Source organism: Pinus tabuliformis, chromosome 7, assembly GCF_031772625.1.
Source record: "Pinus tabuliformis cultivar Carrire ecotype Pingquan chromosome 7, CPIR1, whole genome shotgun sequence".
NCBI lineage: Eukaryota > Viridiplantae > Streptophyta > Pinopsida > Pinales > Pinaceae > Pinus > Pinus tabuliformis.
In genome coordinates, this window is record NC_142293.1 from 913,069,321 (window position 1) to 913,096,738 (window position 27,418).

Sequence of the window (27,418 nt, forward strand, 5' to 3'; positions counted from 1 at the left end):
CTAGAAAATCAAAACTCACTACAAAAAACGATGACGATCACACCAAAGGTTCCTTGAACTCCTCGAGAATTTCAAAGATCCAATATTGAATGTGAGAATGAGCTATGGCAGCATAGATTAAATATATTTGGTCGATTTAGGGTGCATGATGCGGAGGCCCAAAATCAAGGAAAAAGCGACAGCTGGCAGTAGTTTCCAAAATAACTCAAGTGCCTCCTTTGGATTGCTAAAAATAGATCCCTATGTTTTAGAGATTTTTTTTCTCTTTTTTATTTTTCTAGAGAATCTTCCATGCATTTCTCGGAGATATTATGCAGTATCGGGGAGAACTGGGAAACTCTTTGGTTCATGCACTGAGCAACTTCTACGTAATTTATGGGCTGAGTGGCTTTGGGCTGCCTCTCATGCTTTATGCAATTTTCTAGCTCAAGACTTTATGTCATCTAATGATGTGCAATTCTTGAGCTCAAGGCTCACTGTCATCTTTGTCTATGAAATTCTTGAGAGCAAGGTTGGTTACGCTTAAGGATTATGGAGTTCTCTGAGGAAAGCCTGGAAATATATGAAAACCAAGCAATAGATAGGCTTGTGGATTAGATAGTAAACCATGTAAGAAAGCATAAGCCAAGATGCAAAGGATGAGGCTCAATCAAAGCACAAGTACCTAGATCAGTGCAAGATGAGTTGTTGTGATTTAGAAGGGGGGATCCAAAATGAAGCAGCGGAAAATTTTTGGAGGGTGGTTGTAGCCACTACAACAAAACCTCATCTTATAGGTTTGGAGCTTTTCTCTCTTCACCTTATTATCACCTTCATATTGATTCTCAAGCTTGTCACAAACTTCTTTGGTTGATTTACAATGCATGACTTTTATCATCTCATTCTCACTAACTACTACAATAATAACATTTTTGGCTTTGGCATTGTTTCAAATTTATTCTTTTCATCAATATCTGATGGAAGAACATCAGGAACAACATATCCATACACCACAGTTGAGAAAACATCAACACCAAAACTCATGATATTCCCTTCCATTCTCATCTTCCATAGATTATAGTTCTCACCATCAAAAATTGGAACCTTCACATCATGACAAGCCATTGTCCCTTTCTCAAGTTCTCCTTTCAGTGGTCAAGTTGAAGCAAAGGATCTAGCTACGATACCAATTGTTAGACAAAATTAATACTTTGAGAGGGGGGTGTGGGGGTGAATCAATATTACTGAATTGAAAAAATTATTTCTGCATTTAAAACTTATTGAAAAATATACTTCAGAAAGATATAACAAGATCATGCACATGAAAATCAAAAACAATTGTAACATGTAGACACTTGGAATTTAGATGGGAAAAGCCTCCTCCACAGAAACAAACCACAAAATTATTTGTTGCTTCTTCTTATTATCTATTTCTTCAAAATATTCTCATTTACATTACATCAGCTAGTGACCACTAGCAATGAAGTAGCCACCATTGACTGAAATGAGAAATGTTGGCCACAACCAACCTCGAGCACACACTCCTATAATAGATAATATATATGCACTTAGCTTGAAGCCCCCACTCCAAGTACAAACAATTATGAAATGAAATTCAGAATTCAAAACATTACTACATTAACAAGACATGCAACAAATAAGAACACTCATGCAACCACAATTCCACTCTCCTATTGAGAGAATAAATATCTTGACACACACTCTCCAAACTAATCTTCAAACTCTAAACACAACTATGAAACACTGTTGAAGAATAATCTATGAAGCACACTGCAATTTTGAAGCTCTGAAATTACTACAAAACTCACTGGTTGTGCACTTGCAACTCATGCACATTCACTTACTCACACTACTAAATAACCAACCAAATGAGTAACCTTTCTCCAAATATTTGTAATATTTGAGATCAATTTCTTTAAGTGATGGACCTCTAATCTTGTTCACATCCTTTAGATTTCATTGAGTTGGACTTTTTGACCAAATCAAGGCACTCATTCCAGTAGGAATTTGATAATTTCAACTTTGATCACCTTATAGAGGCCCCACAACTTGTCTTGGTTGTTTTATGGAAAATCATAACACTAGACTTCACCAAAATAAATTTAATTCCAAATGAGCATGTAAAATTCAAATATTTTTTCATTTTTTTCTTGGTTGCATGCACAACACTAAGAAAATCCAACCAATCTCTGTTGGCTTGAGGGGGCCTAACCCAGGTTCAGTGTAAGTTAGCCCAACAAATCCCTACACTACTGGCCATTTCAGCATCAGCCTGCGAGCGGAGACTGAAGTCTTATCCGAAGCAGTATGGGGGGATGCTAGAACCAAGTTTCCACACCCTTGAGATGGATGTGATGTCGGCTTATCCCGGCTATACCTGCCTGCGTGCAGGTTGCTTAGACCTTTGTTCCCCCCTTCAATACCTTCGCGAAAGGATACAATTGGCTTCTACACAACCCTAACCTGGGGTTGATATACTCTCGCGCTGCTAGGGTAGCGAACTGCAATATCTCCCAAACTAGGATAAGTGTCTTACTTATATTATTAAAAAATATTAGTTAGCTTCACGTAAACATATGTTCTTACTTGCGTTCACTTAACCAATACATTTACATACATTCATGCATCATATAAGCATTATAAGTGAAATTGATACCAAATATAACAGATGCATAAACATGAAATAAGATGCAGAAATTATGGAATAATTCTCTTTATTGATAATTTTGGATGGTTACAAACTTGACCCGCCCTACGCACTCAGCTACAGAGCCTCTACATATGCTACAACCCAAGACTTAGACTTCTACTTTAGGGCTATCTCTCATACATCATATCTTCATTCATTCCTTGATTAATTCTTAAATTACTTAGAGCTTAGCTCTATTTATACAATCCCATGGTTCGTGGACCATGGGTAGATCTTTTACAGCCAACATTACATTTCCAAAATAAGGGCGGACAACCCTATGACTCTTTAACATCTACTCGCTCCGCGACCACAAAATGCAAAGTCTTTACACTTGGATTACAAAATTTGACCAAAATATTGGTTTTTAGCCCCAAAACTACCCTTGCAGAATCCTGCCCCTAATAGGCCCCCAACACAAACATCAGGACTAGCCCTCGAGTCACTCTGCAGGTGCAGAGATCTTAGCGTGAAGACCTCCCAGCTCCATTTGGATCACCACAACTTCGGTAGCTTAATGAGCGGCTGCTTATTGGACATCTTCCACTCATTGTTCGGTGACTGCCACTAAACTACACCCCTGAATCTTTTGCTGAGCTACCTACAATTGTGAGAGCTTTCCTTCAATGGAGGTTGTTATCGTATATGCCTCGTCTATCCATGGTTGTAGACATGCTTTTAAGACTACTTCTTTATGTGGAGCGGCATCCACATGTTCCTTGAGCGCGTTTGCCTCCTGCATCCATGTGAGTCTCTCTGTAAGGACAACCGTCTGCGCACTCCCTTTGACCTCGTCATACATTTTTTGTATCTCTTGTTCGTCTGTCTCTAGGTGCTCTACATTTGGGTTCTCTTGCGAGTGGTTAGGACCTCGAATGACTATTCAAAAATCTGCATGCATTCTGCCACTGAATTGTCAACATCCATTATTGCTATTGTAATAGTGGTGGTACGTTGTTCCCTGACTTCTGGCAGAGTTGAAGGCTGATCCCGCAACTGCAATTCTGTGATTTCTAGGTTCAACTCCAACTGAACCCAGGCCATCTCTGCTTGAGCGTAGCGCACCCCTGTGGCCAACTTGCAGACGCACACCTCTACCGGTTTTTCTACCTGAATGTCCAACTTCGGGACCATTCAGCAAGCTTCCTACACTACCTGCATTATTTGCTTATTCTATTCCACTGCCTCATTGTGCTATAGGCCCAACTGCTCGATGTTGATGCAGTTCTCGCTCACTACCTGTAGAGCACGACTCTCCCAGGTCCGATGTTCCGCAGTGACTCCATCCTACAAGAGGTAGAGTGTCTTTCAAGGGAGCGCAGCCATATTTAATCCTACCCCTTCCAGGTAGCTGACATGGGCCTATCAACCTCATTCTTTGTAGTAAGTGCTCCATCTAGTAGCACTATTGTGTTGGTCACCCTTGTGCACAACGTATCCTTGGCAACTGAAGTGTCGATCGTAAGGTTGGTGGACACTATGCCAGCCTATGGAGCGCGAACCTGTAACTCCTATAGCTATGTCCGAAGAGCCCCCAATACCAATTGTTGTTGTTCTTCGAACTGTTAGAGGGCCTCCGCAGTGACATCCCTCACTTTTTCTTTGATATCATGAAAATCCCCCTCAGTGAGGGTGATTGGGTCGAAGGATGTCTTTGATGCCTTGGTTTTCTTTCGTGGCACTGCCTACTCTAACAATCATGGATGCTTGAGTTGGGTGGATGTCGTCTATGGGTCCATGCCACCTTGTTCTATCTCTTTTTCTACCTCAGACTTGGGCAAAGTTGACTTATGTCCTTCATGTTATTCTCCTCCTACCTTATGTTATTCAACCAATTTCAAAGAATCGTGCGATGCCTGGGCCTTAGCCTCTGCTTCCTCCTTTCTGCTCTTCTCAGCTAGCTGCGCCATTCAGAGCATTGTTTCTTCCTTCTTACGCTATGCGATGGACTTAACTGTTTCCACCACGGAGCATACTGGAGCGTGTGACTCAGGTGGCCAAGACTCAAGGACTACAAAAATAACATCATCAGTTGCCATATATGGTAAGTTATGCCATGTCTTCGTAGGGTCCTTCCGCACCCTGATAAAGACATCATGGAAATCCACTTTGAACTATGCAAAGCTCCACAAAGTAGCGTATATTGTGGGCGACAACCACGACTTTCGATTGATCCCCATCCAGATACTCATCTCCATTAAGACCCAAAATATCTTGCTTTCTTTTATACGCTGCACATCCTTGGTTTCCCACAGTGAAGCGCACTTCGATGCCTCTGGAAGGTCCGACGGAATAGAAGGGAATTGGATGTCTTCGAGAAGCTGTCGTGCCACTAGTATGATCAAGAGCAAGAGCCACACGTAGTGGAACGTCTTGTTGTGCTCTTATGCCTCGTAACAGTTCGCAAGGAACTCGCCGCATAGATAATTCACTTAATTGAACTGGACTCCTTCAGCGCATTGACTTGCTAATGCAATCACAAGTGCGGGAACCTCATTCGAGCGACACTTCTACCTCACCTTCCCTACTAGTATTTGAATCGCTACCTTGACTGCAGGATTGTTAATAATGGAGATGGCATATCCTCGCTTCTTCTTCTCCAACTTGAATTTCTTCATCGCAGCTTCCAAAAGGGCCAAATCGCCACCTTTTCCTTCTGAAATATTGGCTAGTCCTCCCCTAAGTAAGGCAGCCATTTAATTTAATGCATCAAGTGGTTTGTGATGGAAATGGGCTCCTCTAGCCACAAACACCCAACATGCACCAAGTAGAGAAGCTCCCTAATAACGAAGATGGTCACTGGGGTGCGGTGGTAATGCGGCACCCAGAGCAGGTTAAGCAACCCAGATTTCTCTACACCCTTGAGCTAGGTATGTGGCTCCAATTCAATTGCTCCAGTAGTCACATCCATATGTCAGTGCATTAGCTACTCAGTCACTAAATGTAGGAATTTCTCGTGATTTGCAAGGTCCCAATTTTCGAATTCCAGTGAAAGAACCTACCCTAAGTGCAGCCCGTCAAAAGCATTTTCATTTGGGAGCAACAAAGTTTGTAGGGAGTTCTTGCTCTCGTTTATATCCTTTGGTACCTTGGCTTTGCCCTTGCGTGGAGGAACATATTCAGGTAACCTGGTAATAGGGTTCACACCTTGGGTTTCAACTTCCATTTTTGTGTCCTCCTCATCCACCGGGATTTCTTTAGATTCTTCGTTGTTAGCCTCCAGATTAATGGCCTTCCCCTTTTTGTGCAAGGTGAGTTTGGTCCTCTATGGGTTTCTTGGTGAGACATGCATCGGGATCATAGCTTTCTTATCCTTCTTAGGTCTGTACATACTCAAATAGAAAGTTCGTTGTAGTCGCGCCCATGCAATCCTTCACCGGGTGTGCTTCTGCCCAACGAGCCAAATACTCTATCGCAGTGATAATGTACCCTACGCTTGTCTTCCGTTGAGGCTGAATGGGTCCTACAAAATCTATTGCCCACCTTTCGAAAGGTTACAACGTGATTTTTGGATTCAAAGGAATTTCATCCCTCCATGATGGCCTACCTATTCTTTGACATACAGTACATGCCTTGCAATATGCTTTTGAATCATGATGAAGGGTTGACCACCACAACCCTATGCATAGAATATTCTGCGTGGTTCAAACGCAGGTACATACCTTCGTAATATCTCATCAGTCATCTTTTATAGATGCCCAACAGTGACAGAGAAATTTGGCACGCACACCACTAATTCCTTCTTTTGCTGGACAGAGTATCCTTTTAGTGTAGTTCTTGTTGTTAGGAAGTGTATTATATCCTCAAAATGTCAATCCGCAACATACACAACAAAGAGTTGTGTGTCAGGTAATCCTTCCTCCAAATTAGTGGGTTCCTCCCCTATCTGGATGCGTGACAGATGGTCTGGTCTTGTGTTCAATCGTCCAAGCTTCAAAACAAATTCAAAATCGTATTCTTGGACCAATAATATCCATATACAAATTCACCCCCCAAAACAAGTTTATTGACCAGGTATTTCAGTGCAGAGTGGTCCGTATACATCTTAAAGTGGCCTCCTAGCAAGTATTGTTGGTAATTTTGGAGTGCATACACCATAGCTAGCTCCTTGCGCTCAGTGGTGGAATAGTTCTTCTCAACTTTAGATAATCGGCAGCTTGCAAATGTGATAGGGTGGTCCAAGCCTTCTCTTCCATCCTATGTTAGTATTGCCCCCAGTGATATACATGACGCGTCAACATGTACATGAAACTCTTTCTTCCAATTTGGAAAGACTAGAATTGGTGCAGTAATGACTCTTTAACATCTACTCGCTCCGCGACCACAAAATGCAGAGTCTTTACACTTGGATTACAAAATTTGATCAAAATATTGGTTTTTAGCCCCAAAACTACCCTTGCGGAATCCTGCCCCTAATAGGCCCCCAACACAAACATCAGGACTAGCCCTCGAGTCACTCTGCAGGTGCAGAGATCTTAGCGTGAAGACCTCCCAGCTCCATTTGGATCACCACAACTTCGGTAGCTTAATGAGCGGCTGCCTGTTGGACATCTTCCACTCGCTGTTCGGTGACTGCCACTAAACTACACCCCTGAATCTTTTTCTGAGCTACCTACAATTGTGAGAGCTTTCCTTCAATCGAGGTTATTATCGTATATGCCTCGTCTATCCATGGTTGTAGGCATGCTTTTAAGACTGCTTCTTTATGTGGAGCGGCATCCACATTTTCCTTGAGCGCGTTTGCCTCCTGCATCCATGTGAGTCTCTCTGTAAGGACAACCATCTGCGCAGTCCCTTTGACCTCGTCATACATTTTTTGTATCTCTTGTTCGTCTGTCTCTAGGTGCTCTACATTTGGGTCCTCTTGCGAGTGGTTAGGACCTCGAATGACTATTCAAAAATCTGCATGCATTCTGCCACTGAATTGTCAACTTCCATTATTGCTATTGTAACAGTGGTGGTACGTTGTTCCCTGACTTCTTGCAGAGTTGAAGGCTGAGCCCGCAACTGCAATTCTGTATTTCTAGGTTCAACTCCAACTGAACCCGGGCCATCTCTGCTTGAGCGTAGCGCACCCCTGTGGCCAACTTGCAGACGCACACCTCTACCGGTTTTTCTACCTGAATGTCCAACTTCGGGACCATTCAGCAAGCTTCCTACACTACCTGCATTATTTGCTTATTCTGTTCCATTGCCTCATTGTGCTATAGGCCCAACTGCTCGATGTTGATGTAGTTCTCGCTCACTACCTGTAGAGCACGACTATCCCAGGCCCAATGTTCCGCAGTGACTCCATCCTACAAGAGGTAGAGTGTCTTTCAAGGGAGCGCAGCCATATTTAATCCTACCCCTTCCAGGTAGCTGACATGGGCCTATCAACCTCATTCTTTGTAGTAAGTGCTCCATCTAGTAGCACTATTGTGTTGGTCACCCTTGTGCACAACGTATCCTTGGCAGCTGAAGTGTCGATCGCAAGGTTGGTGGACACTATGCCAGCCTATGGAGCGCGAACCTGCAACTCCTACAACTATGTCTGAAGAGCCCCCAATACCAATTTTTGTTGTTCTTCGAACTATTAGAGGGCCTTCGCAGTGACATCCCTCACTTTTTCTTTGATATCATGAAAATCCCCCTCAGTGAGGGTGATTGGGTCGAAGGATGTCTTTGATGCCTTGGTTTTCTTTCGTGGCACTGCCTGCTCTAACAATCATGGATGCTTGAGTTGGGTGGATGTCGTCTATGGGTCCATGCCACCTTGTTCTATCTCTTTTTCTACCTCAGACTTGGGCAAAGTTGACTTATGTCCTTCATGTTATTCTCCTCCTACCTTCTGTTATTCAACCAATTTCACAGAATCGTGCGCTGCCTGGGCCTTAGCCTCTGCTTCCTCCTTTCTGCTCTTCTCAGCCAGCTGCGCCATTCAGAGCATTGTTTCTTCCTTCTTACGCTATGTGATGGACTTAACTGTTTCCACCACGGAGCATACTGGAGCGCGTGACTCAGGTGGCCAAGACTCAAGGACTACAAAAATAACATCATTAGTTGCCATATATGGTAAGTTATGCCATGTCTTCGTACGGTCCTTCCGCACCCTGATAAAGACATCATGGAAAATCCACTTTGAACTATGCAAAGCTCCGCAAACTAGCGTATACTGTGGGCGACAACCACGACTTTCGATTGATCCCCATCCAGATACTCATCTCCATTAAGACCCAAAATATCTTGCTTTCTTTTATACGCTGCACATCCTTGGTTTCCCACAGTGAAGCGTACTTCGATGCCTCTGGAAGGTCCGATGCAATAGAAGGGAATTGGCTGTCTTCGAGAAGCTGTCGTGCCACTAGTATGATCAAGAGCAAGAGCCACAGGTAGTGTAACGTCTTGTTGTGCTCTTATGCCTCGTAACAGTTCGCAAGGAACTCGCCGCATAGATAATTCACTTAATTGAACTGGACTCCTTCAGCGCATTGACTTGCTAATGCAATCACAAGTGCGGGAACCTCATTCGAGCGACACTTCTACCTCACCTTCCCTACTAGTATTTGAATCGCTACCTTGACTGCAGGATTGTTAATAATGGAGATGGCATATCCTCGCTTCTTCTTCTCCAACTTGAATTTCTTCATCACAGCTTCCACAAGCGCCACATCGCCACCTTTTCCTTCTGAAATATTGGCTAGTCCTCCCCTAAGTAAGGCAGCCATTTAATTTAATGCATCAAGTGGTTTGTGATGGAAATGGGCTCCTCCATCCACAAACACCCAACATGCACCAAGTAGAGAAGCTCCCTAATAACGAAGATGGTCACTGGGGTGCGGTGGTAATGCGGCACCCAGAGCAGGTTAAGAAACCCAGATTTCTCTACACCCTTGAGCTAGGTATGTGGCTCCAATTCAATTGCTCCAGTAGTCACATCCATATGTCAGTGCATTAGCTACTCAGTCACTAAATGTAGGAATTTATCGTGATCTGCAAGGTCCCAATTTTCGAATTCCAGTGAAGGAACCTACCCTAAGTGCAGCCTGTCAAAAGCATTGTCATTTGGGAGCAACAAAGTTTGTAGGGAGCTCTTGCTCTCGTTTATATCCTTCGGTACCTTGGCTTTGCCCTTGCGTGGAGGAACATATTCAGGTAACCTGGTAATAGGGTTCACACCTTGGGTTTCAACTTCCATTTTTGCGTCCTCCTCATCCACCGGGATTTATTTAGATTCTTCGTTGTTAGCCTCCAGATTAATGGCCTTCCCCTTTTCGTGCAAGGTGAGTTTGGTCCTCTATGGGTTTCTTGGTGAGACATGCATCGGGATCATAGCTTGCTTATCCTTCTTAGGTCTCGGTGTTCTAGTTGATACAGGAACCTCAAGTATCACTCTGACACTCTCTTGGGCTTATACTACTGCAATTTCCTGCGCGACTTCCTCAAATGTCAACATCATTCTGGTTAGCAAGTCCTACATCTCCTTCGGAAATCTCTCAAACACTGAACTTGCTCTGAAAGCCTCAAAATTTGAAAGGTCCATACACAGTTGATAGTGCAACAACTTAATTTTAAAGATGGTAAGTATTTTTCATTAGATAGCCACTTGTAATTTATAGGGATTTTTTAATTCAAATTCAACCATTTCCCCCACATTTGTCCCATTATTGCTAGATTGGCGACAAATTTTCAAGAATCTAAGCCATAAAGTTTGGCTTAAATGCCTGTCAACCATTCCATTTGGCCTCAAACCGATCATCAAATCATCAATAGTGACTTGAACGGTCACTTTTTGGTATACCTGAGCACTAGCGCAGCTGTCTTCGCATTGTCGCGAACCTTGTGACACTTCGCTGCTTCGCATAGTCCTGAAATCGCGCAGCACTCCAACCTAGGCAGTGTTCTTTATAATCTCGCACCTCCTTTCAGCTTCCTGGAGTGCTAAGACTATGCTTCTTTTGCCTAGTCAGATGGTTGGGCCACCTGCATATGGCTTCAATCGACTGCCATTCACCTTTCCTGGAAGGGATCTCCATTCAAGTTAACCAGCTGGACCGCGCCACTGTGGGTAATTTCCTTAATAACATAGGGCCTTAGCCAATGCATCATGAATTTCCCTAGAAATTTATCAAACTTATTGTCATACAATACACCAAGTCATTCACCTTAAAGGTGTGCAACTTAATAGGTCATGCAACGCTTTTTCGCGTTGCTTTTGCACATGTTGATGAAATAGAGCCAAAAATCTTTCTTCTTCAAGCTCATCCAACTACACGAGCCTCTCTTCCAGGGCTCTTCAATCTGTCATACCTATGAGTGCTGCTATGCGTAGACTAGGCATGATGTATTCTATAGGCATTATGGCTTCCACACCATTGACAAGCCTAAAAGGGGTTTGTCCCATTAGATTTTTGCATGTTGTCTGATAAGCCCACAGTACTACAGGTATGCATAGGTCCCAATCACTTTGCTGAGCATTGAAAACCTTCATCGGTGAGATTTCAAGCACTTTCTTCAATGCCTCCACTGTCCCATTAACCTGTGGGTGATAAGGTGTGCTCTTTTCGTGATACACTTGAAATTCTTCCGTCAGTGCACTAATCGTTTCATTCAGAAAGTGCATACCCCGATCACTCATCAAAATCTTTGGACATCCAAATCGTGTCTGTACATACTCAAATAGAAAGTTCGTTGTAGTCGCGCCCATGCAATCCTTCATCGGTTGTGCTTCTGCCCAACGAGCCAAATACTCTATCGCAGTGATAATGTACCTTGCGCTTGTCTTCCGTTGAGGCTGAATGGGTCCTACAAAATCTATTGCCCACCTTTCGAAAGGTTACAACGTCATTTTTGGATTCAAAGGCATTTCGTCCCTCCATGATGGCCTACCTATTCTTTGACATACAGCACATGCCTTGCAATATGCTTTTGAATCATGATGAAGGGTTGGCCACCACAACCCTACGCATAGAATATTCTGCGTGGTTGCTCTCCCTGCATAATGTCCTCCCGCAGCATCCCCATGAGCATACATGAGGATGCTACTTCGTTCAAACGTAGATACATACCTTCGCAATATCTCATCAGTCATCTTTTATAGATGCCCAACAGTGACAGAGAAATTTGGCACGCACACCACTAATTCCTTCTTTTGCTGGACAGAGTATCCTTTTAGTGTAGTTCTTGTTGTTAGGAAGTGTATTATATCCTCAAAATGTCAATCTGCAACATACACAACAAAGAGTTGTGTGTCAGGTAATCCTTCCTCCAAATTAGTGGGTTCCTCCCCTATCTGGACGCATGACAGATGGTCTGGTCTTGTGTTCAATCGTCCAAGCTTCACAACAAATTCAAAATCGTATTCTTGGACCAATAATATCCATATAAAAATTCGCCCCCCAAAACAAGTTTATTGACCAGGTATTTCAGTGCAGAGTGGTCCGTATACATCTTAAAGTGGCCTCCTAGCAAGTATTGTCAGTACTTTTGGAGTGCATACACCATAGCTAGCTCCTTGCGCTCAGTGGTGGAATAGTTCTTCTCAACTTTAGATAATCGGCAGCTTGCAAATGTGATAGGGTGGTCCAAGCCTTCTCTTCCATCCTATTTTAGTATTGCCCCCAGTGATATACATGACGCGTCAACATGTACATGAAACTCTTTCTTCCAATTTGGAAAGACTAGAATTGGTGCAGTAACCATCTTTTCTTTCAATATATCCAAGCTTTTCTTACAATCATCGTTCACGTAGAACGAGACATCCTTCTTCAACAATTTTTCCATCAGCGCGATGATCTGGGCATAGTCTTTGATAAACTTCCTGTAATATCCCATATGTCCCAGAGTAGCGTGCAACTGTTTCACACTCCTTGGCGCTTCCAAGTTCAGAATCACCGCGATCTTTGCAGGGTCTACCATCAACCCTTGTCTGCAAAATACATGCCCCATTGGGTTCCCAAAAGGAATGTAAAACAAACACTTCTCAAGGTTGAGCGTGATCTGGTGTCTTTGACAGGTATCCAGCATCAAGCACAAGCTCTCTACATGGTGCTTAACTAGCGCAAATACAATCCAGTCATAAAAATATACCTCCAAGAACTTATGAATGAATTACTTGAATGCTGCAATGACCACGCACGAAAATATAGTAGGTGCATTCTTCAACCCAAATGGCATTATAGTGTATTGAAAACAACCCCACTTAGTCATGAAGGTTGTCTTTCTCCTATCCTTCGACACAATTTTGATTTGGTGGTACCCAGAGAACCCATCAATGAAGGAGTATGCTTCTTGGCCACCTACATTGTCCAACACTTCATCGTGAACAGAGTTGGGAAAGGATCATGCACACAAGCATCATTCAGTTTTCTAAGATCCACGCATATCCTTAACTCATCCTTCTGCTTCTTCTCTTGCACCACCGTTGGGCTCACCCAATTGGATTCCTCCATAGGCTCAATGATGCCTTCTGCTAACATTTTGTCTAGTTTTAAGCAGACCTTTTCCTTGTATTTCATATTTAGGCAGTAAGGCCTCTACTTAACTAGATTCGCGTCGAGTTTTAACGTGATCTTTATCAATCCTAGATCTCCAATTATTCCTTTTCTGTAAACTTGGTAGGGAATAAGTCCTGATATTCACGAAGTAATTCAGTGATCTTATCCACCATCGTGTCATCCCAATAGTCTCCAATCTTCACGAATTTAGGTTCTACCTCTGTACCAATGTTCACCTATTTAGTTCTCATTGGCGCTGTTATATCAGGGTTCTTAATCTGCGGTCCTTGAACCTCGCAGTGGCCATCTATTTCTAGAATGTTAATCTTCCACGGATCCTTGTCCTCCTCTTCAGCATTTACATTATAACATTCCAGTGCACGACTCAGCTGAGTAGCCCATTCAGGCTGCCTCAAGTCTAAAGGATCCTATGGTATCCTAAAGATGGTTGCTTTCACCTCTTATAAAACCTCATCAATACTGTAAAAACCATCCTCAAAACTAAATGTCATCATAAATCATTTGCGTAGGATATCCCATTCACCTATCCCATGGAGGAGCTCTATTTCTATATACCAATTCATTGGGATAACATCCAGGGTATGACAAAATAGGTGAACCCACTAAGATTGTGGCTTTTCTCCATAAGCATACATCCATTTGCCCAGATGCACACGTGGATCATCCTGCCCATCGTACTTGTCTGTCAGTCGCATCTTAGGCTTCCCAAATTGTTCTCGCATCATCCTCCTACATTCGCGCCAATCATCGAAACTTCCCTTGTATGTACCCCACCATCTTCCAGGCGTAGCACGCAGTGCCTAGTCCAATGCCAGGAAGCATTGCTTTTCTGCCACCTTCCTTTCAAATGCATCCAAAAAGATATCTACCTCATTCAGTCCATCATAAGTAGGAAGATTTCTTACCTTTGACGACACACAGCACAGTGACCGAGTCATCATATTGCAATTTACCATAGTTACTTCGTGTAACTGATTCTGTCAATGTTCTATTTCTTTGTCGGAGTCCGAAGTGGAAGAACTCTCGTGCTCCCATGTAATCTGTCCATCCGCGATGGGATTCACCCAATCTTGGTCTCACACTATTATCTTATAGATGCAGTCCAGATCATCATCACTCTCATAATCCCGAATTGGTTCCCTATAGCGCGATCCTTCAGCAAGATGCAGAGGTATTATTATGCGCAATTATTTCTTCTCAAAGATCATCTTTCGCTTCTTCAAATTGATTATCTCATTCATATAAGTAGCCCAGTCAATTCCTAGGAGTGTAGGGTAGGGATTGTTGTCATCAACAATCTCTATTACTTCAAATTCTTCCAACGCGCTCGCTCCCTCAATATCCACGGTCACTCCCTACAGCCGCCCCATGGGTATGATTGTTTGCTGATTCGCCATCCTTACATGAATCAGAGACCATTGCAGTGTAGGTCTCCCCATTCACTCCCATGTTTATTTCGGTAGAACATTTGCATCTGATCCCAAATCTAGAATGACTTGATCCATTTCATATTCTCTGACCTGCGCAGTGAGTCTCATTTTGCGCCCTGTCTGTGTCTTATGCTTTCCAATCTTCCGGACTCCATGTGGTTCATCTGGCGTGGTACCAGCGCATCTATTGATGAGTTCTTTAATCCTTTCACCACCTTACTATTGCTCAGTGACTTCATATAGGTTTCCAAGTTGTGAGCATAGAGGGGTCCATCTCCGGCTCAGGCTTATCCTTGCTTCTTGAAGTAGATGCCTCAGCAAAGCTCTTCCTAGCTTCCATTAATGGTTCACGAGCATGCTCTAAATCAAACTCAACCTCTTTTGTCGGGGCTTTGCAAACCCATGTATTGTATTCCAGTTGTTTCCCCTTGTCATCTCCAATCGTGATTCCACTTCAAAGCACTATATTTACCTTCGGATCTTCCACACGTAGCTTAGACCTCATCATCTGTAGGTTCTGAGTCGGGGGAGGTGGTAGTGCCCCTTTGTCACGTATCCTAGCTATTAACGTAGAACAATCCTCTATTTCATGATCAAACAATGTGCAATACTTGCACGTTGGGCACGTTGGATTAGTGCAATTGCGGGCATAGTGTCCCAGCCCTCCGCAATTGTAGCAAATAAACTGTCCTTGACCTTTACCAGGTCCTCCTCCATCTTGACCTCGTCTGCACCCCTAAAATCCTAGCCATGTCATCCCTACATTCTGGTCAAGGGGCTGCGTTTCAACCTAAACTATGTAGGCAGGAGTTCTGTCCATCATCAATTCATAGCTCCTACAAGTATGCTCATCATGTCCTACTGACCTACAAAAGTTGCAGAACAACTATTGTGGTGCTTGCACATACTTCTACAGCAAGTGAGAGTTTTCTGTGACATGTTTTCCAGTTACCTGACTGATAGCGCACCATAAAGTAGGCGCCATGCTATGTCATGCTTGAGCTTTCAGCATTAAAGGCTTCGGTCCTCCTCCTACAAGATAATTTGAAAGAATGGGAATTTCAAGCATCATACCTCCTCGCGTACCTCTGGCTGAGCCGTCCTATCCTACTTCAGACTTTGCATATCAAGGCATAGATTTTGTAGTTGCACGTGGATCTACTGAACTCCTAGATTAGGATATTGCATCAAGGTCTCATGTAGTCTCATGGAAATCTCCAAGGCCTCTGCCTGAGTCGTTATCTTTTTCTATGATAGCACGCTCCTTAAGTGGGGTAGTAGCGAAGCCACAAACCACTCACGATGTTGTCCACCTGTCAAATTCATATCGGCTTCAACCTTTGATCCAATTCCCACGGTGTCTCTCTTGGTCACATTGCGATCTATTTGAATCCCACAATTGACTGTGCCTCATACTTAGACCTACTAAATTCCCTATTTAGTGATGCTTGTATGTCTGCTACTCTTTCATTCAGGTTATCATTAGAGTACTTAATATACTAGGTTAGCGCGCGATCCTGCAGAGCGCTAACTAGTGTTGCTTTCTTTATATGGTCATCTGTAACACCTTGAGCTTTCCATAAAGCCCTCACAATGAACCAGAATTGGTCTAGGTCCTCATTTCCCAAGCCTTTGAATAAAGACAACTTCACTGTGTTTGCCATACTAAATCACGGTGGAGGTGGAGGTTGTACGGGAGAAGTTGGAGTTGATGGTGGAGAAGACAGAGGTGGTGTGGGCAGAGGTGGTATTTGCGGGAATCCCTGTCTTATCAACTGAATATCACTTCACGGGGAGACCTTCGCAATCCCTTCTTCATCCCCTCGTGGAGGTGAAATGAAGGGGCTATGCTCTGGACCCTTATTTCCTTCATTCTTGTAAAATCTTTTTCTTCGCGTAGTCTCGAACATCAAGGTAGCTGCATAACCCATTTTTTGCACAACAAAATCTTAATCCAAGTATTTAAAGATTTTACCTACTTACCTCGCGGTCCTTTGAAAAAGCGTCACGCTGCTTCACTAGAGCTGACTGAGGTGTCAACTGCGAATTCAGTAACAAATCCTCCTATGACACGATCAAGCCAATGATCGTCAGCGCGGGTGATCTTATCCTCTGATGCTTCCAACCTTCACACTAGCTCTAGGGTCCACACAATAGGATCGTCAAGTTTCCACCTTCCTTGGCTATCTACTAGCTTCAAGATCCACTCATATTGCTTAGTAAGAAAGGAAGTGAAAAAGCTTTCATGGGTCTCCATATACATGTATCAGTCCAACCACTGTTCTTTTGACAGTCGCAGGTTTCTATTTTCTTGTCCCGCATACTCATGAATCCTTTTGTCCAACCAACATTTGATTTCTTTCTTAATTGGATTCTAGTGATATGACATCACACATCTCTGATGCAAATTCTGGTCTTGGCAACGAAGCCATTTTTTGGCTTGAGGGGGCCTGACCCAGGTTTAGCATTAGTTAGCCAAACAAATCCTTACACTACTCGCCCTTTTGGCATCAACCTGCAAAGCGTGGACTGAAGTCTCACTCGAAGCAGTATGGGGGGATGCTAGAACCAAGTTTTTGCACCCTTGAGATAGATGTGATGTTAGTTCATCTAGCTATACATGCCTACACGCAGGTTACTTAGCCATTTGTTCCACCTTTCAATACCTTCATGAAAGGATACATTTGGCATCTGCACAACCCTAACCTGGGGCTGATATACTCTCACGCTGCTAAGGCAGTGAACTACAATATCTCCAAAACTAGGATAAGTGTGTTACTTATCTTATTAACCAATCTTAGTTAGTTTCGCATAAATAGATGTTCTTACTTGCATTCACTTAACCAATACATTTACATACATTCACACATCATATAAGAATTATAAGTGAAATTCATACCTAATATAATAGATGCATAAACAAGAAATAAGATGCAGAAATTATGGAATACTTCTCCTTATTCATAATGCCGAATGATTACAGACTCGACCCGCCCTGTGCACTTACCTACAAGAGTCCACGCACTCAGCTGTGGACTTCTAGGCCTCTTTGCACTCAGCTGTAGAGCCTCTACCTATGCTACTACCCAAGACTTAGACTTCTACTTCGAAGCTATCTCTCATACATCATATCTTCATTCATTCCTTGATTGATTCTTAAACTACTTAGAGCTTAGCGCTATTTATACAATCCCTTGGTCCGCAGACCATGGGTAGATCTTTTGCAGCTGATATTACCTTTCCAAAATAAGGGCTGACAACCCTATGACTCTTTAACATCTATGTGCTCTGTGACCACAAAATGCGGAGTCTTTGCACTTGGATTACAAAATTTGACCAAAATATGGGCTTTTAGCCCCAAAACATCCCTTGGGGAATCTCGTGCCCAACAATCTCTCTCACAACACATCTAGCCAATGACTGGGAAGTTTCAATCTCTCTCACAATCCTTTATGCATGCAACTAGGGCATAGCATAAGGTAAAACAGGAGATATTTCCATCAAACTTGCAACAAATCTTTAGGGGAGTGACATGACCTATAAAAAATCCTTCCAAGCCTAACTTGAGATCAGAAAACTAACTGCATGACTCAACAAGACTCTTCACACATCATGAACTAGACCTCTAACACACATGTAGCTCAACTTCAGATGAGGCCTTATTACCTCATGACATCTCTTCTACAGACCCTCTAAGACTTATGACATTTTGTATCAACATGATAGCCCTCAATAAGTGTACAACCGACTCAAGATAATTCATAGAGACTCATGAGTACATACTTTTATAGGTGACATCAATGGAAACACAAATAGGCCAACATTATTGTTATGTTGAACCTAATTATATATTGACCCTTTAGACTTCTCTATATACTAAGGAGGTATTTTCATTTGAATCATCCAAGAATTGTTCATTTATGTGATGTAGAAGGAGGTCACTTGCTCAAAGATGTTTATTTTCAAGTTTCTGATCTATATTTTCTTTTTTTTTCATGTTCTAGCTACTTAACATTTGGTATGAGAGCTTTGGATCTTAGGGTTTCACTGCCTCAAACAAGTCATTTAGGTATTTTCACTATAACTTTTTCTATGAGGCTTCACAACCTGAAAAGTTTTAGCACCTAGATTCTACATCTTAGATAAATTCATGTAAAAATTACATATATTGCTTCGCTATATTTTTGGATATATGGTCTAAGCAAGTTAGGGTTTCTACATGCCCCACAATTTAATCTCAAAAGAGCTTTTTGGGGAAAATTTTCATAACTTTCTCTTCAAGCATCGTAACAGAATTTTGCAAAAAGCTACTAAAATAGAACAAACTATAGTTTCTTGGGTACTATTTTCAGGGCCAAAGGTTAAACCAATGACATGTGGCATCCCTTACAAGTTTGATCTACTAAACTATTCCATAATCATGTCATCGTTGGAGAATTAGTATAATTTTATCTTGAAGAATAATATCTCGATCTAACTGGTGAAGTTGGAAAGAAGACATAGAGGGATAAAACAAGATAAAATTTGGACCTTGGGAGGACGAAATCACATAGATACAATAATGTCAAGGTCAACCGTACCAACATGATCAAAATCAATCTCTAAAAGGTGTGCATTTTAAAATTTTCACAACTTTGGTTTGAAAAGTCAAATTGAAGTGATTAAAAGGGCATAATGAATGAAATGTTTCATTAATTGGGTCCAAAAAGCCTCCCAAACGTAAAAATTTGACACCCATTAAGCCCTCCAAAAGCTCCACTATGACTCATGAAAAGGAATAAATGCAATATGATATATCAAATTTACGGGACCAAGTGTAGCAAATTTCACTCTCACAAAGAACCACCAAAAGTGAACTAAAAGGAGACATGGATGATTTAAAATGGGACATGGGTGGTTTAAATGAGAATATAGATGGTTTAAAATTGAATATGGATGTTTTTAAAGGGGATCTTGAAGGTTTAAAAGTAGACATGGAAGATTTGACAAAGTCGCTACAAGAAAGGCTTCCTAACGGTGACAAGGTATCCCATGGGACTAATGATAAAAACAAAAGGAATGTGAATCATGAATTTAGAGACTCCAACTTTGGTTTGAATACCAACCACATTCTGAAGGTCAATATGAGTAAGTTTGATGGCAAGGATTGGATAACATGGATAGTACAAATGGAGGAGTTATTTGATATGCATGATGTGCAACACACACAAAAGGTATACATTGCATCTTTATATTTAGAACCCAATCATTTTTTGTGGTATCAATGGGTTTTTCCTCATAAATAATTTTTACTGAGAAATTGATAACACATTATGAGGGTACAAAGAGCAATACCTTCTTTAGCTAATTGATAGATCTCAAACAAAAGGGTTTAGTTGGGGAGCACATTGAGTAATTCCAAAGATCGAATATCAAGGTAAATTATATTCCAGAGGATCATATGATTGATGTCTTCATATGGACTTTCAAGTATCACATCCACCATGAGTGTCACCTTTGGGAACCTAAGTCATTAGGGAATGCATTTAAGGTGGCAAGAAAAATTGAAAGAAAATTTATGGAAAAAAGAAAGTCTACAACTCATAATTATAAAGATGGAAGTGTTTTTTCTCCTAGCCTCCCACAACATACGAGGTTGAAAAAACAACAAACGGAGGAAAAAAGATCCTAAAAGGGCTTTGTTATAGTTGTGATATAAAATACACTAAATGTCATAAGTGCGTTTAGAAGAAATTATTTTACATAGCATGTGAAGAGGAGGAAGAAAGGAATAAGAAACATCAGAATAAAAATATATTCACCAAGAACCAACCCCGCGGATTGAAAAATAAGAAATTAATATTAACATATCGTGTAATGCATTAGAAGGAATTAACACTCCTCAAACTCTCAATATAGAAGGATATATCGGGAAGAAAAAGGTAATAGTGCTTATTGATTTAGATGTCACCATAATTTTACTCATTTTAAGATAGACAAGGAGTTGAATTTCTCTCTATATCTAGCATCAGAAGTCAATTTATGGTTTCAAATGGAGGAACTTTAATTTTTTCAAGGATGTTACATAATATCAGTCTAACCATGGGGCATATGTATTGAATAGTCCAATTCTTTCCATTCCAATGGGTGTTGGGATGTTGTATTAGGATTTTAATTGTTACAATCTTTGGGGACTATAGCTTTTAATTTTCAAGAATTTTTCTTGAACTTTTTCATGGAAGGAAAGGAAATCGAATTAATGGGTATTACAGTAAACACGGAAAGATAATTATCTCTAATGGCATGACAAAGCTTTTGAAGAAGGAACAACAAGGGGTAATTGTGAAATTATGCTCACTGGATGTTCAATCATTTAAGTCTTTCATTTATCCAGATCTCCAAAGATTCCTTGAAAATCATTCCAAGATATTTGTGACTCCCAAAGGTCATCCACCTATTCATGATCATGATCATGTTATTCAATTGATTCTCGGAAGTGTTCCTCCAAACATCAGACCTTACAGATATCCCTATGCACAGAAGAGTGAAATTGAATGTATGGTTACATAAATCATAGAGTCAAGTATAATTCAATCTAGAAAAAAATTCTTCTTGTATCCAAAAGTGTTGGTGCACAAGAATCATGGATCATGGCATATGTGCCCAGATGATAAAGAGATAAATAAGCTCATTATAAAAGATGAATTTCCCATTCTTGTCATTGATGAATTTTTGGATGAACTACATGGAGTGATATCATCAAATAAGAATGAAGGCAGAAGACATTTGGAAAAAAAAAAGCATTTAGAAGTCATAAAGGTCATTATGAATTTTTGGTCATGAATTTTGGTCTTACTAATGCACCTTCCACATCTCAAGGTTCGATGAATTCTATTTTCAAACCCTTCATTAGAAAATTTGCATTAGTATCTTTTGATGATATACTAATCTACAACATGTCTTGGAAATATCATCTTCAACATGTTGACGGGGTGCTCAAACTATTAGAGGAGAAACATTTGTATGCAAAACCCTACAAATTTTTCTGTAGGGTACAAAAAGTGGAATATTTGGGCGATATTGTATCTCATAAGGGTGTTAAGGTAGGCCCTAACAAAATTAAAGCCATAAAGTAATGGAAAATCGCCACAACCTTAAGCCATCTTCGAGGATTTATCGTGTTGACAGGGTATTATCGCAAATTTGTTAAGAATTATGGGAAAATAGTAGCACCACTAACATCATTTCTAAAGAAAGATGCATATTTTTGGACTCCAAACACAACTAATCCCTTTGAACATCTTAAAGAGGAAATGTTTCAATCTCGTGTCTTAGCTACACCATACTTCACAAAAACCTTTATTGGGGAATGTGATGCCTTCGAAAATGGCATTGGTGTGGTTTTCATGCAAGAAGGAAGACCCATTACTTTTGAAAGCCATCCATACAAGGGAAAGTATTTATATAAACCTATTTATGAGAAGGAAATGTTGGAAATACTACATTTTATAAAGAAATGGCATCCTTAACTAATGGGAAGTCACTTCAAGGTGAAAACAAATCATGATAGTCTTAAATACTTCATGGAACAAAGATTATCTTCAAAGGAGCAGCAAAAATGGGTCACAATAATGGGTTATGAATTTGAAATCATCTATAAAAAAAGGAAGAAAAGTGTTGTTGCATATTTACTCTCAAGAAGGGATGAGGATGTGGAAGCATTGCTTTGTGAAATTTATATTATCTAGCCTAATTGGATAACTAAAGTAAGGGATGAATGGAGGGATGATGAAGAGGTTTGGAGACTCTTTCAAAAGATGTAGCAAGATCCTAGTGCATATCATACATTTATCTAGGAAAATGATTCATTATGGTACAAATATCACTTATATCTATGTAAGAACTCTCACCTCAAACAAAAGACTATTTTGGAATTGCGCACCTCTCCTATAGGAGGCAACTCAATATTTTTAAAAACTTACCATAGGGTCAAGAAGGATTTTTTTTTTTTTTTTTTTTCGGATGGACTTAAATCTGATATTGAAATGATTTTGGTTTCCAACAAAATAAAGCTGAGACAATCAAGACCCCATCTGTTTTACAACCTTTAGCCATTCCAATTTAGCGATGGGAGGAAGTATCAATGGATTTTATCACAGGTTTACCCAATTCTGATGGAAAGAGTGTCATCACGGTGATGGTTGATAGAATTACCAAATATGCGCACTTTTGTGCACTATCTCATCCTTCCAAATCCAATACAGTTGCTACTGCAATTGTATAAATAGTTCAAAAGCTACATGGAAACCCAAAGATTATTGTAAGTGATAGAGATCCCATTTTCATTGGAAATTTTTTCATAGAATTATTTTCTGTTTTGTTACTCAGTTAGCCCATAGCTCATCTTATCATCCTCAATCTAATGGGAAAACTGAGATAGTGAACAATTTTTTTAACAATTTGTATCTGATAAACAAATAGAGTGGTTCAAGTGGTTACCTCTGGAAGAATGGTCGTATAACACTTCCTTTCATATCGGAAAAAGAAAGACCCAATTTATGGCGCTTTGTGGATATCATCCACAATCCATCACATTGTCTTTAAGAGAAAATTCTAAGGTTCAAGCAGTGGAAGATCACATTGAACATCAAAAACAAGTTCTCCAACTCTTAAAGGATAACCTAACTATCACACATAATTGAATGAAACAACAGGAATATCAACAATGCAGTGAAAGAAGTTTTGATGTGGGTGATTAGGTATTTTTATGGCTACAACCATGCAAAAAAATGTCCCTCAAGCAAGCCAAGAAGGATAATAAATTATCACCCAAGTATTATGGCCCTTAAAGGGTATTGCAAAGGATTGGTACTATGGCATACAGATTAGAGTTGCATGCATCTTCACGAGTATGCCCAATTTTCCATGTTTCATGCTTAAAGAAGGTTATAGGTGACAGGCTAAAAATTTAAACTATATCGCCAGAATGAGGAAGGAAAAATGATATTGGAACTTGAAGGAATCATAGAAACAAGAATCTAACAGTTACAGAATTGATCAATTTCAAAGTATTTCATTAAATGCAAAAACTTACTTGTTGAAGATTACACATGAGAGGATGAGTGTTTCATACAGAATCATCCAAAACTAAAGCATTGAGGAAAACACCTTTTTGAAGGAGAGGGGCATGTTAGGTCCCAATAATCCTAGTATATCCCCCATATTTTTATTTTTGTGCACCATAGAAGCCCCATATTATTATTGTTGTGCCCCATAAAAACCCACTCTTGTTATTGTAGATCGCTTACATTATTATTGTTGTGTAGGCCCTAATTATATTTTGACCCTTAGACTCCTATATATACCAAGGAGGTCTTTTCATTGAATCATTAAATAATTTTTCATTTATTTGATGTAAAATGGGGTTCACCCTCAAAGAGCTTGTTTCAAATCATTGATCTATTTTTTCTTCTATTTTTATGATATGGTTACTTAATAGAAACAAAGAGATAGCGGGGGTGGGAGTAATGATTGGGTAAGTGAAGGGACAAGAACATGAGAGAGAGAGAGAGAGAGAGAAGGTTAAAAACTAAAAGAGATAGGAAAATAGGGTAGGGAAGGGAGGATGAGAGTGAGAATAAGCGGGAGAGAGATTTGTGGGAGATATAGGGAGGAAGAGAGGGATAGAGAGAGAGAGAAAGACAAGAAGGAATATGGAGGAGAGAGAGAAAGGGATAAGGAGAATAGAGAGAATTTATAAGTGAGTTAGTGACTGAATGAGGGAGAATTGAGGGGGGAGAAAGGGGGATAGAGATAGCATGTTCCTAGTGCTAGGAACATGCACATGTTCCCTCCACCAGAAGAATCCACATGTTGTTACAACTAGGATCTTCAAAAGATGGGAAATTGTTGAGGTACAGTTGTTTCAGAGGGGAAGGGGGAGAGAGGGAGTGATAGAGTGGCCAAGGGAGAGAGAGAGAGTAAGGGGTGGGGAAGAATGAGTGGGTAAGTGGGTGGTAAATAAAGGAATAGAAAAAGAGAGTGTTATACTAAAAAGGTGAGAGATATATGGAAAGAGTGTGGAAAGGAGAAAGTGGTGAGGAAATATTGAGAGAGTTTTGCGAGACATAAGGAGGAGAAAAAGATGGATTTGGATGGGTTATTATGAAGGAATGATTAATGAAAGGAGGGGTGGAGAGAGAGAGAGAGAAGAAGGGAGAGGGAGGAGAGATAGAGTGTGTGAGTGAGTGAGTAAGAGAGAGTGGGGGTGAGAAAGAGAGTGAGAGCAAGGAGGGGGAAGAGAGAGGAAGAGAGTGATAAATAGAGATATGACTGGGGGGAAGAAAATGAAACATGGGGGAGAGTGAAGAGAGGAGAAAGAGAGGTGGATAGAGGGAGGGATATAGAGAGAGATTTGTAAGGTATATAGAGTGAGAGAGAGAGAGAGAGAGAGAGTTAGAGGTGGTTGTTGTGAAGGAGGGATTGAGGGAGGGATATAGAAATAGAGGAAGGGGGATGAAGGAGAGGAGATAATGGGAGATGAAGAGAGGGGGAAAATGAGGGGGGAGAGAAGGAATGAGGGAGGGAGATAGAGATATATATATCTGGGGGGGAGAGGGAGAGTGGGAAGATAATGAGAGAAGTAGAGAGGAGTTAAGGGATATAGAGATAGATCTGGAGGGGGAAATGAGATAGAATAAGTGAGAGATAGGTAGAGAGAGAGCAACAAGGGGAGTGAGGGAGAAGGATATAGGTATATAGATAGAGACAAATATGGAGGTGGGATATAGAGGGAGAGAGGGGGGAGTGGTCGGGTGGCAGGGGAAATAGAGAAAGAGAGAGATATATATAGATATATAGAGAGAGAGGGATAGAGAGAGAGGGTAATATGGAGGGAGATAGAAATGGAGCTGGAGTGGAAATATATATGAAGAGAGAGAGGGGTGAGTTGAGAGATAAGGAGAGAAAGGTGGAGAGAGAGAGCGATGGGGAAGAGATAGTGAGAGAGTGGGTAGGAGTAAGTGAGAGAGAAAATAGGGATGGATATGAGTGAGAATGATAGAATGAGGAAGAGGGAGATAATAGAGGGGGATATATATATATATATATATATATATATATATATATATCGATCTATATATATATATATATATATATATATATATATACATATATAGATCGATATATATATATATATATATATATATATATACATATATATATATATATTTGACAGGGGTTTATTATGAAATATTGATTAAGTAAGCGAGGCAAGGATAGATAAAGAGAGGAATGGGGAGGGGGTGGTAGTTATGGAGGGAGGGAGATGAGATAGGAAGGGAGATGAATACATATCTAGAGGGGTGAAAGAGGTATATATATATATATATATATATATATATATATATATATATATATATAGAGAGAGAGAGAGAGAGAGAGAGAGAGAGGGTAGGGGATCAAAAAAGGGAGAGATAGAAGAATAAAAAGGGTGATAGTGATGGGGGAGAGTGTGAGAGAGATAGTGGGGGGGGGGGGAGAGAGAGAGAGAGATAAATGTAGATATGCACACACACACACACACACACACACAGAGAGAGAGAGAGAGAGAGAGAGAGAGAGAGAGAGAGAGAGAGAGAGAGAGTTGGATGGGGGTTGTTATGAATGAGGGAGTGAGAGATAGATAGAGTGAGAAAAGAGGGAAGAGGGAGGAAGAGTGAGAGATGGATGGAGTGATCGAGGGAAGGGAGGAGAGAATGAGAGATGAAAAGGAATTGAATAAGAGTTTGAGAGGAGTGAGGGAGGGAGATAGAGATAAAGAGAGACATGGGAGACAGAGGAAGAAAAGGGAAGAAGATAGAGGGAGGTCTGGAGGGAGGGAAAGAGAGAGAGAAATACATGGAGGCACGGTGATGAGAGGGGAGAAAATAGAGATAAAGAGGGAAGGAGGGAGAGAGAGGGGGGTGGGGATAGATATATAGAGTGACAGAAGAGAAAGAGAGAGGGAGGGAGAGATTGTGTTAGAGGGAGAGAGGAGGGATGGAAAGAGGAGAGAGAGAAGGAGATCAGGGGAGAGAAATATATAGAGAGTGAGAGGAATAGGAAGGGAGACAGAGATAAATAGAGAGAGAGAGAGTGGGGGATTAAGATAAAGAGATAGAGAAGGAGAGAGAGAGGGAAATAGAGATAGATATGGAGGGAGATATAGAGAGAATAAGAGAAAGAAAAAGAGAGATAACAAGCTGGATAGAGGGATGAGTGATGGGTAAGAGATTAAGAGAGATAGTGATGGGGATGAGTGGGAAAAACAGAATTAGAAAGGGAAGTAAATATAGAAATAAAGGGCATGGAGGGGGGAGGAGGGAGGGATTAAAAGTGAATGAGAAATCAAAATATAAGGGGGGGGGAGAGAAGAGATAGAGAAACAAGTATAGAAGCGATGGAAAGGGAGACATGGAGATAATGAGAGATAGATAAAATTGTATTGTAGTCATTATGAAGGAACGAATAATGGAGGGAGGGGGAAAGAGGAGTGGGAAGAGGGAGGAAGGATGAGAGATACAAAGAGTGATAATAGGAGGGGGAGAAAATGGGAGATGCATACGGATTGATGGAGAGTAATCTATCAAGAGATAGGTACCAAAACATAGACAAATCCAGAAGAAATAGAGTGAGGTGGAGAGAGTGACCAACAGAGAGAGATACAAAGAGAGGTGGATAGGGAGGAGGGATATAGAGTGATAGAGAGGGAATGATAGAGAGAATGGGTATATAGAGAATGGGGAAGAAATAATGATAGAGAGAGTGATGGTGAGAGGAGAGAG